This window comes from Rhinopithecus roxellana, chromosome 8 (assembly GCF_007565055.1).
Source record: "Rhinopithecus roxellana isolate Shanxi Qingling chromosome 8, ASM756505v1, whole genome shotgun sequence".
NCBI classification, from domain to species: Eukaryota; Metazoa; Chordata; class Mammalia; order Primates; family Cercopithecidae; genus Rhinopithecus; species Rhinopithecus roxellana.
In genome coordinates this window covers 55,200,990-55,215,470 of record NC_044556.1, presented here as the reverse complement: position 1 = coordinate 55,215,470, position 14,481 = coordinate 55,200,990, and the positions used below count along the sequence as shown (strand labels likewise).

Here is a 14,481-nt window from a genome sequence, read left to right as displayed (position 1 = left end):
CTCTCTCTTTCCAGATGACAGAGTGGGTGTGTGCAATCAAGAAGGCATACTTGGAGTCTGTGTATATGTTTACCGTTTTTCCTCTGGATAGGAGGAGAGCCCTAGTTAGTGCGATAAGTTCTGCCTGCTGTGATGTTGTTCCTTGTGGTAAAGGCTTAGCTTCTAGGACAGCAGAAGATGTAACTACTGCGTATCCTGCCTGTCTGTTTCCTAGAGAATTTATAAAAGAACTGCCATCTACAAATAGGGTTAACTGTGAGCCTTCCAATCGGTGGTCATGTAAATGTAAGTGACTAGGTGGTTGGGCCTCTAAAAGTTCTGGACAGGAGTGTTCAGTACTAGGTTGCTTGAGAGGGTCAGGAAGTAGGGTTGCTGGATTCAGAGAGGAACAGACTCCTAGGGCAATGGTGGAGTCTTCTATGAATAAGAGGTGAAAGAGTTGGAGTCTGGATGGGGTTAGATGGCTAATACTTCTGTGGGCAATAAGATCTTGAAGGCGGTGAGTAGAGAAGACTGTTAGGTTACCACCCCTAATGAGTTTCTTTGGTTCTTGGGTTAGACAGGCTGCTGCTGCTAGGGCCCGAAGATAGGGCTGCCACCCTTGTACGGTGGGGTCTAATTGTTTAGATAGATATGCCATGGGGCGGTAGGTGGCGCCTATAGATTGGGCTAAAAGACCCACTGCAACTTTTTGTCTTTCATCTGTGAAAAGCTGGAAGGGGCGTTGGAAGTCTGGGAGTGAGAGAGTAGGATGTGAGAGAAGTCAGTTTTTCAGGTGAGTGAAATGTTTATAGATTAACTTTGGGTTAGACAAAGGTCCTTGGGGAGTCTCCTTGACAGCTGCATATAGAGGCTTAGCCAAGATTCCGAAATTAGGAATCCAGTGTCTGAAAAATCCTACTAGGCCTAGGAAGGATTGAATTTCCTTAGCGTCTTGAGGAGGAGAAAGATTTTGTATTAGAGTTAAGCGGTATGTAGTAAATGAGCGCGTCGTAGGAGTGATCTCAATACCTAAATATATGACACATTGTTGTGCGAGTTGAGCTTTGTGTTTGGATATTCGGTAACCTTTGGATCCTAGATGATTAAGGAGGATCGCAGTGTCTAAAAGAGAGTCCTGTCCCGTGGGAATACAGAGTAAAAGGTCATCTACATATTGGAGAATTTTACTCTTGGTAAGAGGACAGGAGGCTAAGTCTTTTGCCAGGGCCTGCCCAAAGAAATGGGGGCTGTCTCGGAACCCTTGCGGAAGCACTGTCCATGTCAGTTGGGTGGAGGTATGGGTGTCTGGGTCTTCCCATGTAAAAGCAAAAAGAAACTGACAATCTGGGTGCAGGGGAATAGTGAAAAATGCATCTTTTAGATCCAGTACAGTAAAGTGTGTTGTATTAGGTGGAATGAGAGAAAGAAGAGTATAGGGGTTGGGAACTACCAGATGGGTGGGACAAACAGCTTCGTTGATAAGACGAAGATCCTGCACTAACCGAAAAGTTCCATCTGCCTTCTTTACAGGTAGGATTGGGGTGTTACAGGGAGAATGAATGGGGATGAGGATGTGTTGGCTGAGTAACCTAGTAATGATTGGTTTTAGTCCTCGTAAGTGCTGTGGAGAGAGAGAGAACTGTGGGCGGGTTGGAAACTGAGATGGTTTCTTAAGTTTTATAAGTATTGGTGGATGATGGTCCGCCATGACAGGAGTGGAGGTGTCCCACACTTGGGGGTCGATAGGATTGGGGAAATCGGGGAAAGGGTTAGTAGGATTGTTGGAGTCATTTGAGTTAGTCAATACTAGAAGCAGATGGCGGGTAGGGTGGGGGGCGCTAGTAGGGATGGAGATACAGGCTTTCAGTTGACTTAAAACATCTCGGCCCAGTAGGGGAGTGGGGCATGAGGGGATGATGAGGAACGAGTGTGCAAAATAGTTGTTGGCCAGGCAGCAATTAAGGGGTGGGGTTTTTTGAGGGCTGGACGGGGAGCCATTGACTCCTACAACAGAAATATTGGAGGGAAGGCTAGGCCCTTCGAAAGATGGCAAAACAGAGTAGTAGCCCCGCTGTCAATTAAAAAATTAATTGTCTTACCCGCTACCAGGAGAGTTACCCGCGGCTCGGCGAGGGTGATGGGGGTCCCCGAGTCCCGGCACCTTCAGTCGTCATCCAGATGTAAGAGCTGGAAGGAGCTCCCAGGGTCCTGAGAAGGGACATCACGTTGAGGCGCCATGCCCGTTTTCAGGGTGGGGCAGTCAGACTTCCAGTGCCCTTCTTCATGGCATGCTGGACAAGGAGTTGTTGGCAGACGAGGGTTAGGACACTTTTTAGCCCAGTGTCCAGCTACTCCGCACTTGTAGCACGGCCGCACTGGCTCAGGCAGTTGGGAACTCTGGGGACATCTATTAGCCCAATGCCCTGGGTTACCGCATTTATAGCAAGCCCCTTTTATTGTCTTTGAGCCTCCGGGGGTTTTGCTCTCCAGTTTTGGGTTACGGCTAGGCTGCAAAGCAGCAACTAAGGCTTGAGCCTGGAGCTGTACCTTCTGCTTTAGGCGAGCCTGTCGTTGGGCCTCAGCCGTTTCCTCCCTTGAATTATAGACCTTGAAGGCCGACTTGACTAGGTCTTGAATAGGAGTTTGAGGTCCATCCTCTGCCTTTTGGAGTTTTTTCCGAATATCCGAGGCCGATTGTGAAATAAAATATGATGCTAGAATAGTGGCCCCGGCTGGGGAAGCCATGTCTAACCGAGTGTATTGAATTAAAGCCTCAGTTAGCCTGTTTAAAAATGTGGCCGGGTTCTCATCTGGACCTTGAATAATTTCTTTTAGTTTATTAAAATTTACTACCTTATTTGAGGCCGCCTGCATACCAGCCAGAAGACAATGAGTCATCATATCTCGTCTTCGGCGGCCTGGCTGGCCTACTTGATAGTTCCAGTCTGGGTCTATAGAGGGGACTGCTTGTTCCCCTAGTGGGAACGCAGGGTCTGTTAAGTGTAATTGGTTGGCATGCTGCCTGGCGGCCACTAGGATGCGGTCTTGCTCCTCAGGGTTTAGAGTAGAGGTAAGAATAACCTGGAGATCATGCCAGGCTAAATCGTAGGCCTGGCAAAGGTATCTAAATTCTTTGGTATAAATTGTAGGGTTGGCAGAAAAATCTCCTAGGCGCCCCTCAATCTTTGAAAGATCTGCTAATGAAAAGGGAACGTGAACTCTAACTACGCCCTCTGCTCCAGCCACCTCACGCAAGGGTGCTAAGACCGCAGGGGGGTTGGATAGGGTGGGAGTAGGAGCGGGGGCAGTTAGGCAATCTTTAGAGTGGGTATGGGCAGAGATAGGCGAACTAAGATGACCAGGCGGAAGTGCCGAGGGGTCGGAGGGAAGTGTAGCCTCAACAATGGTGGGAGGGGCTGAGGAGGGAGGCGGGACAACCGCGAGAGCGGGAGGGGGAGGTGGAGCCGAAAGAGGAGGTGGGGCTGAAGCGGGAGGGGGAGGTGCGGTATACGGCAGGAGTGGAAGGGAGGGAGGGGAAGTAAGGTCCCCGGACAACTCAGACAGGAAAGATGACTCCTCTTTTTCGGACTTTGTTAGGCTTGCGTCCCTAGCCAACATGACTTGAGCCAAGGAACACCGGCCACACAGGTCTGGACGAGAACGCAAGGCCCAAAATCCTTGTATATAATTAATTTCGGACCACTTGCCTAAGCGTTGACAAAAACTACTGAGGTCGGTCAAAATGTTATGGTCTAGAGTGCCCTCAGGTGGCCATTGAGACTGATTGTCTAATTTATATTGTGGCCACGCCACAGTGGAGAGGAACACCAGTCGCTTTCGCCTGAGATCCTGTTCTAATTGCAAAGTTTTGAGGTTTTTTTAGAAGACACCCTGAAGGGGAGTCTCTAGGTATTTTGGATTGGGGGTTTCCCATTGCCTTCCTCTCGCCAATAGGCAGAAACGGAAACCGAACTCTACCTGGCTACAAAGCGTCCTTTGGAGCCACCAGAGACCGGTGAGAGGCTCCTGGAGCTGGAATGGAGATTACCTCCAGGCGGACGTCTCCGTCCTGGACGGGTCTCCCACGGAACGGAATGGAGATTACCTCCAGGCGGACATCTCCATCCTGGACGGGTCTCCCACGGAACGGAATGGAGATTACCTCCAGGCGGACGTCTCCGTCCTGGACGGGTCTCCCACGGAACGGAATGGAGTTCCTTTGGGCAGACGTCTCTGCCTTTGGGAACTTCCCTGCGTCACCTGGTGACCGGAAAAAAAAAGCCTTGGGCCTGCGCAGGACTTCTGGCCAAGGGATATGAGAGGGAGGCAGAAGGTACTCACCCCTAGGAGACTTGGAGGTGGGGAAAGCGATGTCCAGGTCCTGGTCCGTCTGGGGCGTGAAAGGAGGAGGCTCCTCGGACCTTGGGGGGCCCTGAGGAGGGGTCTCCTCCCGGATTTTGGCACCAGCTGATTTGCTTTAATGCGACCCCAGAGCAAATGCCAGAGAAAAGGCAAGTAGGCAAGGCAAAAAAAAACTTTATTTACAAGCCAATGTGAGGGAGGGGCGAGATTCACCGGTCTCCGGTGGTGGAGGCCGACGAAGTCACTCCGGCGTTCTCGGGCGAGGTTCCTGGGTCCCGTGCACGAGGAGGGGCCGAGGAAGTTCGCACCGCGCGCCCGCCGGGAGCGGCTTTTTTTTTTTTTTTTTTTTTTTTTTTTGAGATGGAGTCTCGCTCTGTCGCCCAGGCTGGAGTGCAGTGGCCAGATCTCAGCTCACTGCAACCTCCGCCTCCCGGGTTCACGCCATTCTCCTGCCTCAGCCTCCCGAGTAGCTGGGACTACAGGCGCCCGCCATCTCGCCCGGCTAGTTTTTTGTATTTTTTAGTAGAGACGGGGTTTCACCGTGTAGACCAGGATGGTCTCGATCTCCTGACCTCGTGATCCGCCCGTCTCGGCCTCCCAAAGTGCTGGGATTACAGGCTTGAGCCACCGCGCCCGGCAGGGAGCGGCTTTTATGTCCTGGGCCCGGGAGTGGGAGGGCAGTGGGCAGGACATAGGCGGGTCGGGGGAGGGGCGATAGGCGTGGCTAGGCGGGTTCCGGTTCTTCTCCATCGGAGGTCGGGTTGCGCCTGCGCAGTCGACCCGTGTCTTTCCCGGGCACGGGAAAGTTGATGGTGAAGAACACGGAACTGTGCCATCTTGCCTCCGTTTGTCCAAACAGTGTGTACAGGCTTTTGTATGGGCATATGCTCTGTTTACTCTTGGTAAATACCTAGGAGTGGAATGGCTGAGTCATATTATAGTAGTTTAACGTTTTTAAAAACCACCAAACTGTTTTCCAAAGTGAACGTACCATTTTACATTCCCAACAGCAGTGAATGAGTGTTCTGGTTTCTCCACATCCTTGCCAACTTGGTATGGTCAGTCTTTTAAATTTTAGATAGTCTGATATGTGTGTAGTGGTATCTCATTGTGTTTTAAATTTGCATTTCCCTAATGATTAATGACATTCCCTAATGATTAATGACGTTGGCCATCTTTTCATGTGATTATTTGTGATCCACATATCTTCTTTTATCAAGTGTCTGTTCAAATTGTTTGTCCCCCTTTTAGGAGAGTTGTGAAAATAATCTTTTAATTGAAAATGCACATTGTTTCCACCTGATTTAGAACCTAAGAATCTTGAAAGGAAAGAGAAAGAACAAACATTTTCGTGACTGAGAACTGGATGGTGACAAATGAGAAAAAAAACACAATAAAGGCAAGTTTGGTGGGGGTGACAGAGCAGAGCGACTTGTGATCCCTGCTCCGTCACGACGTTCGGTTCCGTTCGTTCCTCTGGACTACCAGGTTAATGATACCGGCAATCAGCGCAAGTGAGATAATCACCAGCGCACTCTTGGATCTCTATGCAGGTTTGTAAACTATGTGGAGGAAACGAACCCGTCGCGGTCTCAGCCGAAGAGGCCGGAGTAGGAGCCGAAGCCTGATCAGGTTCTGAAAAACTGACCGGCTGTTCAGGACTAGGCCCTGAACCACAACTTGCTCCTCAGATCCGGGTCGGAAGTGACGACTTCATTCACTGAGCAGCCATTTCCGGTTCCCAGTGTGCCCGGAGTGCCTTCTGGGTGTCAGAAAAGACACAGAAACTGACGGGGCGGAACTGCAACACGGTGCCTGCTGATGTCAAAAGCTCTCACGGCTCCGGGGGGACCCAGTCACCCACAGCCACCAGGGGCGCTGCCGGCTCCGAGCCCGTTGTCGAGAGCGGCTCGGCTGCTCGTGTCTGCCCTTCAGTCCTTCACAAGTCTTCTCGGACCTAGAGTTCCGGGATCTCACTGCGATCCTGGAGGATTCCTATGTAGAATTCGCAAGGATATAGGGAAGGAAAAAAACCAAAAGACTCCTCACTTTGTTTCCGCCCGAGTTTCGAAACAGGGACCTTTCGCCTGTGAGGCGAACGTGATAACCACTACACTACGGAAACTAAATGGCAACTGACGTTTCGCAAACAGCTCTTAAAAGGTAGTGCCTCATCACTGCGTCCCTGACTCGAGAAAAGTACCCGGTGGGCCAACCACAGCTTTGGGATTGGGGTGCACAGGGAAGTAGTCAGCAAAGCAGGTAAGGCCCGGGCTGCTAGCGGTGGGTGATGACCGAGGGCACAGGGGTGAACTCCATGGTGCTTCCTTAGGAAATTTCTGGCACAGTTAGGGCTGCAGCCAGAGCCCTGAGACAGTGGGGCAGGGCTCCAGGCATCCTCGAATGCTCGTCATGGAGTTTTCCTGGTCCTGTCGGGTCCCTAAGGAGCACTTGGCGGGGAGCGTGGACGCCCTGGGGCCAGGCCACCGTGGCCACTGAGAGCCCCACCCGGGAACTGGAGAAAAACGGAGTAGAAGAGACCTAGGGGACAGACTTGGCCGGGTCAAGGGAAACCAGCTCATATTTGGAACAAAGTACGCCTTAGATTTGCCCAGCACTGAATTTAGAAGCATTTTCACATTCTCGTGTTTAGTTTTACAACAGTGCCACGAGCAAAGTATTAAACGTGTTTTAAAGATGAAGAGACTGAAGCTAGGTAAATTGTACTTGGGTAAGATGGAAGCGCTACTTAACATTAAGGAGAGTCTGCGACTCTGATGTTCTCAGGCTGTATCTCGCTTAGTGGGACTACACGTTATTATTGTCCGAGGAAGCAAACAAAGAGGAGACTGTGGAGAGTATTCCTGGAGGGACTCAAGATACCTCTCTAGGTAGAACCCCAAGATACCTGTGTAGAGTAATAGCTTATGTCGAATGACCTCATCTTTTCCACTGCTGCGGGTGAAATTATCTGAGGAGGTAGGAAGAGGAGATGGTTTAGGGATGCCATATGACAAAGGCTTTGGAAAATTAAGAAGAGGCCGGGAGCGGTGGCTCACGCCTGTAATCCCAGCACCGTGGGAGTCCGAGGTGGGCGGATCTCACCTAGGAGCAGGAGTTCGAGACCAGCCTGGCTAACATGGTGAATCGCCATTTCTACTAAAAATACAAAAATTAGCTGGGCGTGGTGGCACGTGCCTGTAATCCCAGCTACTCGGGAGGCTTAGGCAGGAGAATAGCTTGAACCCAGGAGGCTTAGGTTGCAGTGAGCCGAGATCACGCCATTACACTCCAGATTGGATGAAAAAGCAAAACTTCGTCAAAAAAAAAAAAAAAAAATTAAGAAGAGAAGGATGAGAGAATTACCGAGGCAGTAGTGAAGACTTACATGCTGTTGTGTGATACAAATGCCCGGGGGCTAGCATGGAACGATGTTGACTGACTGCGCCAGGAGCTCTAATCTAGCAAGAACCTAGAGGAGAAAGTGGGTTGTGGGATGAATAAGCAAAGGAAGAGGGTTAAGGAGTTGGGGGTCGTAGTGAGAGCGCAAAAGAGGAGCACCTGGTTACAGGTTGAGGCTGTGCAGTATGTAGAAAGACATCAGAGATGTTCAATAGTGCTCACTTCGGCAGCACATATACTCACATTGGAATAGTACAGAGAAGATGAACATGGCCCCTGTGCAAGGCTGATGCACAAATTCATGAACAGTTCCTTTTTTTTTTTTAAGAAATGTCCAATGGACTGAATGCTAGACAGATAATAGTTTATCAGGTTAAGGCACTTTATCAGAAAATTGGCTTAAATAATAAAGCAAAAATATTGCCTCACAATCCTAGGTAGATCTGGGTTTCAGGTAAGTCTTCATACAAGGCTCAAAGAAGTCTCTGGGCCAGGCACGGTGGCTCATGCCTATAATCACAGCACTTTGAGAGATCGAGGCGGGCAGATCAACTGAGGTCAAAAATTCGAGACCAGCCTGGTATTACTAAAAATACAAAGTAATTAGCCGGGCATAGTGGTGCACACCTGTAGTCCCAGCTACGTGGGAGGCTGAGGCACGAGAATTGCTTGAACCCAGTGGGTGGAGGCTACAGTGAGTGGAGATTGCGCCACTGCACTCCAGCTTGGGCAACAGAGAGACTCCATCTCAATTAATAATAATAAAAAAGAAGTATCTGGTTTATCTTGGTCCTTCTTCTTCAATGTGGACTCCATTCTGGGGCAGACTCTCTACTCATTTTTTCAAAGTGCCCACCACGGGCAGCTTGAGCTATAGGTTCTCTTGTTCACAGCCAGCAGAAAAAAGTGTGTACTTCTTGGAGAACTCATTATCGTGTAACAGGGATGGGATATGCTGCTTCGTTTAAATCATTAGGGCCTACTCCTGAGGTCCAGGGTAAGATTAATCCTACTCAAACTCTATGGCTGACAAATTCAGGGTACCCCTAAGAAGGGAATAGGATGTTGTAATGCTAAGGTGGCAACCAACAAACATTCTCTTCAGAGGGTAAGACCACAGTGCTACAGAGAGTGGAGAAGAATGGCATATATTTCCAGAAACTAGAGCTGATGTTAGGAAAGATTCCACTCTAAGGGCTTCCCCACTAAGGGAGTTCTCCCATGAGTAGCTTTCACTATGCAAGATCAGATGAGACCTAAGATAGCCCAGGACACAAGGATCCTCCCATCGAAGAGGCCACTTTCATTGTGGGCTAGTCTCTGCCCTCCGTGCCAGGAACTGAAGAGGCTGTGCCAGTACCTTTTCCCCTGATCAGTCTCTGGTAAGGCAAAGTATTTATGCATCTGGCCTCAGTGGTCAGTGAGACTGTGGGATCATCCTGAAGGACAGGAGGTCCTGGAATTCACCCTCAGGACATCATGTGTGGCTTAAGACGATCACTCTTCATGCCCTGCTCATCACTGTTCCTCACCATAGTTTCTCCCTAATGCAGTGCCTTGTGGGGAGCTATTTCCCTGAGTACACAGTAATAACAGGATGTGAATCACCTTTTTTCTGGGCAGAGGTTGTGGAATTTTTTACCATCATGAAGCTGAGGTTCCTTCCCCATTCTGAGTTGAATAACCCAAATCTTGGCTCTTAGAGCTGCTGGTATCCCTAATTCCTTATAAAACTTAACTCGGTCCCCAACTCTTTACTATCGCATTGCTCAGTATCTTCCACCACGTCCTCATTCTGGAGATTCTGAGGCCGGGCGCAGTGGCTCATGCCTGTAATCACAGCACTTTGGGAGGCTGAGCTGGGTGGATCACCTGAGGTCAGGAGTTTGAGACCAGCCTGAGCAACATGATGAAACTCTGTCTCTACTAAAAATACAAAACTTAGCTGGACATAGTGGCAGGCACCTGTAATCCCAGCTGCTTGGAGGCTGAGGCATGAGAATTGCTTGGACCTGGGAGGCAGAGGTTGCAGTGAGCCCAGATGGCGCCACTGCACTCCAGCTTGGGTGACAAAGCAAGACTCTGTCTCAATAAACCAAAACCAAAACAAAAAGACTCTGATACCCTATAATATATAATTTTATGGCAGCAGGAGGCAATAGGGCAAAGGATTTTTTCCTTTGTGGTGTAGATGGAGTGGTGATGATGGAAAGATAAGGAATGTTATAAAATGAGTCTTCAGTAGAGGAGTCTAGTCTCAGGGAAGAAAACTGGACATTAAATTTGTAATCTGGAAAGGAAGTAGAGGAGTTAACTACAGTTTTGAAACTAGTTTTTATGGCTTCCATATTTCACCTTTTAACCTTGATGCTATATAGTTTCTCAGAGAGGCACAATTGTTTTGATTAGCTACATAGAAAATGAAGCGGAATTAGTAAACTATTTACAATACAATACAATAGTTCATTAAGATTGCTGGCTACAAAATCAACATTAAAAAAATCAGAAATTTCCACCACATCCGCAATAATCACCTAGAAAATATGAGAAAATAACATATCATTCATGATAGAATAAAATCATAACGTGTCTAAGAACAAGCCACAGAATAAATGCACATAACCTTTGTATTGAGAAACACTTAAAATTATTCAAGGGCAAGTTGAAAACTAATTAAGTGAAGAGATTTACCTTATTTATAAATGAGGTGATTTAGTATTATAAAGATGTGAATTTCCTCCATGTTCTCCTTCAAGAGCCATGAGATGTCAATATATCAACAGAATGGCTTATATAACTTGACAACTGATTGTAAAATTTATATGAATGCATAAGTCCATGGATAATCAACGGAATTTTGACAAAAGAGAATAAGGAGACTCATTGTAACTGATAACAGGGGGAAGGGGGGAAGCGTTTGTTCGAGTCCATGGTGCCAGCTCCAGACACCTCCCATGGAGGAGTCCAGTGAGCTGCCACTGGATGCTAAGTCTGAGGTCACCAACTAGCTTGTAGATTTTATTTTCTTTTTTTTGAGATGGAGTTTCCCTCTTTGTTGCCAGGCTGGAGTCCAGTGGCACTGTAGCAGGACAAGCTGAAGACAAAACTCCTCAGATACCAGATTAAAGAAGGAAGTGGTTTATTTGGCTGGGAGTGTAGGCCGACTTGCGTCTTAAGAGCCGAGCTCCCCGAAAAAGAAACTCTTGATCTTTTTTTTTTTTTTTTTTTTTTTTGAGATGGAGTCTTGCTCTGTTGCCCAGGCTGGAGTGCAGTGGCACATCTCAGCTCACTGCAAGCTCTGCCTCCCAGGTTCAGGCCATTCTCCTGCCTCAGCCTCATGAGTAGCTGGGACTAGAGACACCTGCCACCACGCCTGGCTAATTTTTTTTGCATTTTTAGTGGAGACAGCGTTTCACCATGTTAGCCAGGATGGTCTCAATTTCCTGACCTCGTCATCCGCCCACCTCGGCCTCCCAAAGTGCTGGGATTACAGGCGTGAGCCACCACGCCCGGCCAGCTCTTGACCTTTTTAAAGGCTTACAACTTTAACGGGTCCACATGAAAGGGTCATGATAAATGAGCAAGCGTGAGAAAGGTGACTGGGAGCTACATGCATCAGCTAACAGAACAAAAAGTTTTACAATGCTTTTTTCATACAGTGTTTGGAATTTACAGATAACACAAGTAGTTTAGGTCAGGGGTTAATGTTATTATTATCACTTGATGCTGTCAAGGTTGTCTGACTATTTATCTTACTTTTGTTTTGTTTTTGTTTTTTCTCCAACTTTTTGCTTTCTCTCTTTCCTCCTGTCTTGTGAACTAAGCAAAGTGGGGGTAGGAGGACAGCAGGAGTAGTAGTGGTCTCCCTTAGCATGATCTCGGCTCACTGCAACCTCCGCCTCCTGGGTTCAAGCGATTCTCCTGCCTCAGCTTCCCGAGTACCTGGGACTACAGGTATGCGCCCCCACGCCGGGCTAATTTGTAAATTTAGTAGAGATGGTGTTTCACCATGTTGGTCAGGCTGGTCTAAACTCCTGACCTCAGGTGATCCACGCACCTCAGCCTCCCAAAGTGCTGTGATTACAGGCCTGAGCCACCGCACCTGGCCAGAGTTTGTAGATTTTCAATGGAAACTGGGTTTGGCTGCGAGCTGTGACGGTTGCAGATCTCTTAAGTATCGTTATGTTGCAGTTTTAGCAGTGATGCTAAAAGTGGCAGATCATTCAGGCCAAGTTAAGACCAAGTCCTTTGAAATGACAGTTCCACAGTTTCAGAATTTTGACAGACAATTCAAGGAGATTGCTGCAGTTATTGAAACTATGTGAAATGGATTATTTGGTAGATAAATTACTATCATTCTAAAGTCATGGACTTCACTTTCTGCAACAAAACTGCATAAGAATGAAATATTTATTGAATGAAAATTGCACTTTTGTTTTTTCTTGTCTTTTTTTTGAGATGGAGTTTTTCTCTTTGTTGCCCAGGCTGGAGTGCAGTGGCGGCATCTTGCTCACTGCAACCTCCACCTCCCGGGTTCAAGCGATTCTCCTGCCTCAGCCTCCTGAGTAGCTGGGATTACAGGCGCCCGCCACCACACCCCACTAATTTTTGTATTTTTAGCAGAGATGGGGTTTCACCATGTTGGCCAGGCTGGTCTCGAACTCCTGACCTCAGGTGATCCACCCGCTTTGGCCTCCCAAAGTGCTAGATTACAGACAGGAGTCACCACGTCCAGCTGTTTTTCCATTTTTAAAAATTCAGACCAAAAAAAAAAAAAAAGATAATAGCGGCCAGGCTCATTGGCTCATGCCTGCAATCCCAGCACTTTGGGAGAGTGGTTGGATCGCTTGAGCTCAGGCGTTTGAGACCAGCCTGGGCAACAAACATGGCGATACCCTCATCTCTATTAAAAAAAAAAAAGGCCGGGCGCGGTGGCTCAAGCCTGTAATCCCAGCACTTTGGGAGGCCGAGGCGGGCGGATCACGAGGTCAGGAGATCGAGACCATCCTGGCTAACACGATGAAACCCCGTCTCTACTAAAAAATACAAAAAACTAGCCGGGCGAGGTGGCGGGCGCCTGTAGTCCCAGCTACTCGGGAGGCTGAGGCAGGAGAATGACGTGAACCCGGGAGGCGGAGCTTGCAGTGAGCTGAGATCTGGCCAGTGCACTCCAGCTTGGGTGACAGAGCGAGACTCCGTCTCAAAAAAAAAAAAAAAAAAAGATAATAGCCATAGTAATTTTTAAAAACTGTGTAGCACTGACACAAGAATAAATAAGTACCCAATGGAACAGAATACAGAATACAGAAACAGACCTGAGTGTGAATGGAAATTTCGTATATGATATAGTATTTGAATTAATGAGTTTTTAGTGGGTAATCTTGAGAAAACTGACTTACAGTATGTTGGAAAAATAAAATTGGATTATAACTCACACAGTTACAAATTTCCAACAGATAAGATATCAAAAAGTCAAAGATGAAACCATGAAGCTAATAGACAAAAATTCAGAATAACATTTTTGTTACCTTGAGGTGGGAAAGAATTTTTAAAATAGAAGATTGTAAAACCTTACAGCAAAGAGGGAAAATAAATGGATGAATCTGAGCAACTCGATATGAAAGGCTTCAATGAGGCACATCATGAACGAAGTTAAGAGATAATAACAAGGAGAAGGTATGATATCTAAAACAAACAAGGGACTTATAACTAGATTCTAGACTATACAAGGAACTTCTGAAATTAGAAAGAAAAAAAAATACCCAAAGGAAACCTAATAGAAAAAAATGGGTAAAGAATGTGAATAGTCCAACTTAAGAAGAGGAAAGCTAAGTAGCTAAAAATATGAAGACATGATGAACCTCACTAGTAACCAGAGAAATGCAAATAAAATGGCGAGATACCAATTTATATCTTTGGTAAACATTAGAAAGTTATGTCCTGGGTCACATATAGGCAAATGAGAGGCCGGGCACAGTGACTCATGCATGTAATCCCAGCACTTTGGGAGGCCAAGGCAGGTGGATCACCTGAGGTCAGGAGTTTGAGACCAGCTTCATGATCATGGTGAAATCCCATCTCTACTAGAAATACAAAAATTAGCTGGGCATGGTGGTGCGTGCCTGTAACCCCACCTACTCGGGAGGCTGAGGCAGGAGAGTCGCTTGAACCTGGGAGGTGGAGGCTGCAGTGAGCCGAGATCATGCCACTGCATTCCAGCCTAGGTGACAGAGCGAGATTCTGTCTTAAAATAAAATAAAATAAAATAAAACAAAACATAGGCAAATGGGAAGTCTCATGTCCTGCTGATGGGAAACAGGTACAGCACATTGGGAAGCAACCTGGAAGTATTTAAGTAACCGTATGCTTTAAGATTCAGCAGTCCTTCTAACTATATACCTAGGAGAAACTAGCACCTAGGTCTATAAGGAGACATGTATCAGAATATTCATGACAAGGCTGTGTGTGATGGTGAGAATCGGAGGCAGTCCAGATGTCCATCACTAATGCATAGATTTACTTAGGCTTGGTTTACTGATGCAAAACATAGAGAGTAAAAATACCTGTTTTCACAAAAACAGTGAAAAGGGAGTAGGAAACAGCATAAAATTCATAGCAGAAACCCATTTCTGCAAATACACAATATTGCATTTTGTTAAATAAACACACTGTCACATACACAAACACTGATACCTTTTATATCTCCAGGTTAAATTTATTTTTTATTTTTTATTT

The 14,481-nt window shown here is 47.1% G+C and overlaps 2 non-coding genes and 1 pseudogene across 2 annotated transcripts; 2 read left to right on the top strand and 1 right to left on the bottom strand.

The window, feature by feature from the left end:
- Positions 1-6,395: 6,395 nt before the first annotated feature.
- TRNAV-CAC lies at positions 6,396-6,469 on the bottom strand. Its single transcript has one exon. It is a non-coding gene; the product is annotated as a tRNA-Val (tRNA).
- A 1,491-nt stretch (positions 6,470-7,960) lies between these two features.
- LOC115899359 lies at positions 7,961-8,067 on the top strand. Its single transcript, XR_004059086.1, has one exon. It is a non-coding gene; the product is annotated as a U6 spliceosomal RNA (small nuclear RNA).
- Positions 8,068-10,700: 2,633 nt separating this feature from the next.
- LOC104660437 lies at positions 10,701-12,071 on the top strand (annotated as a pseudogene).
- The last annotated feature ends 2,410 nt before the right edge of the window (positions 12,072-14,481 follow it).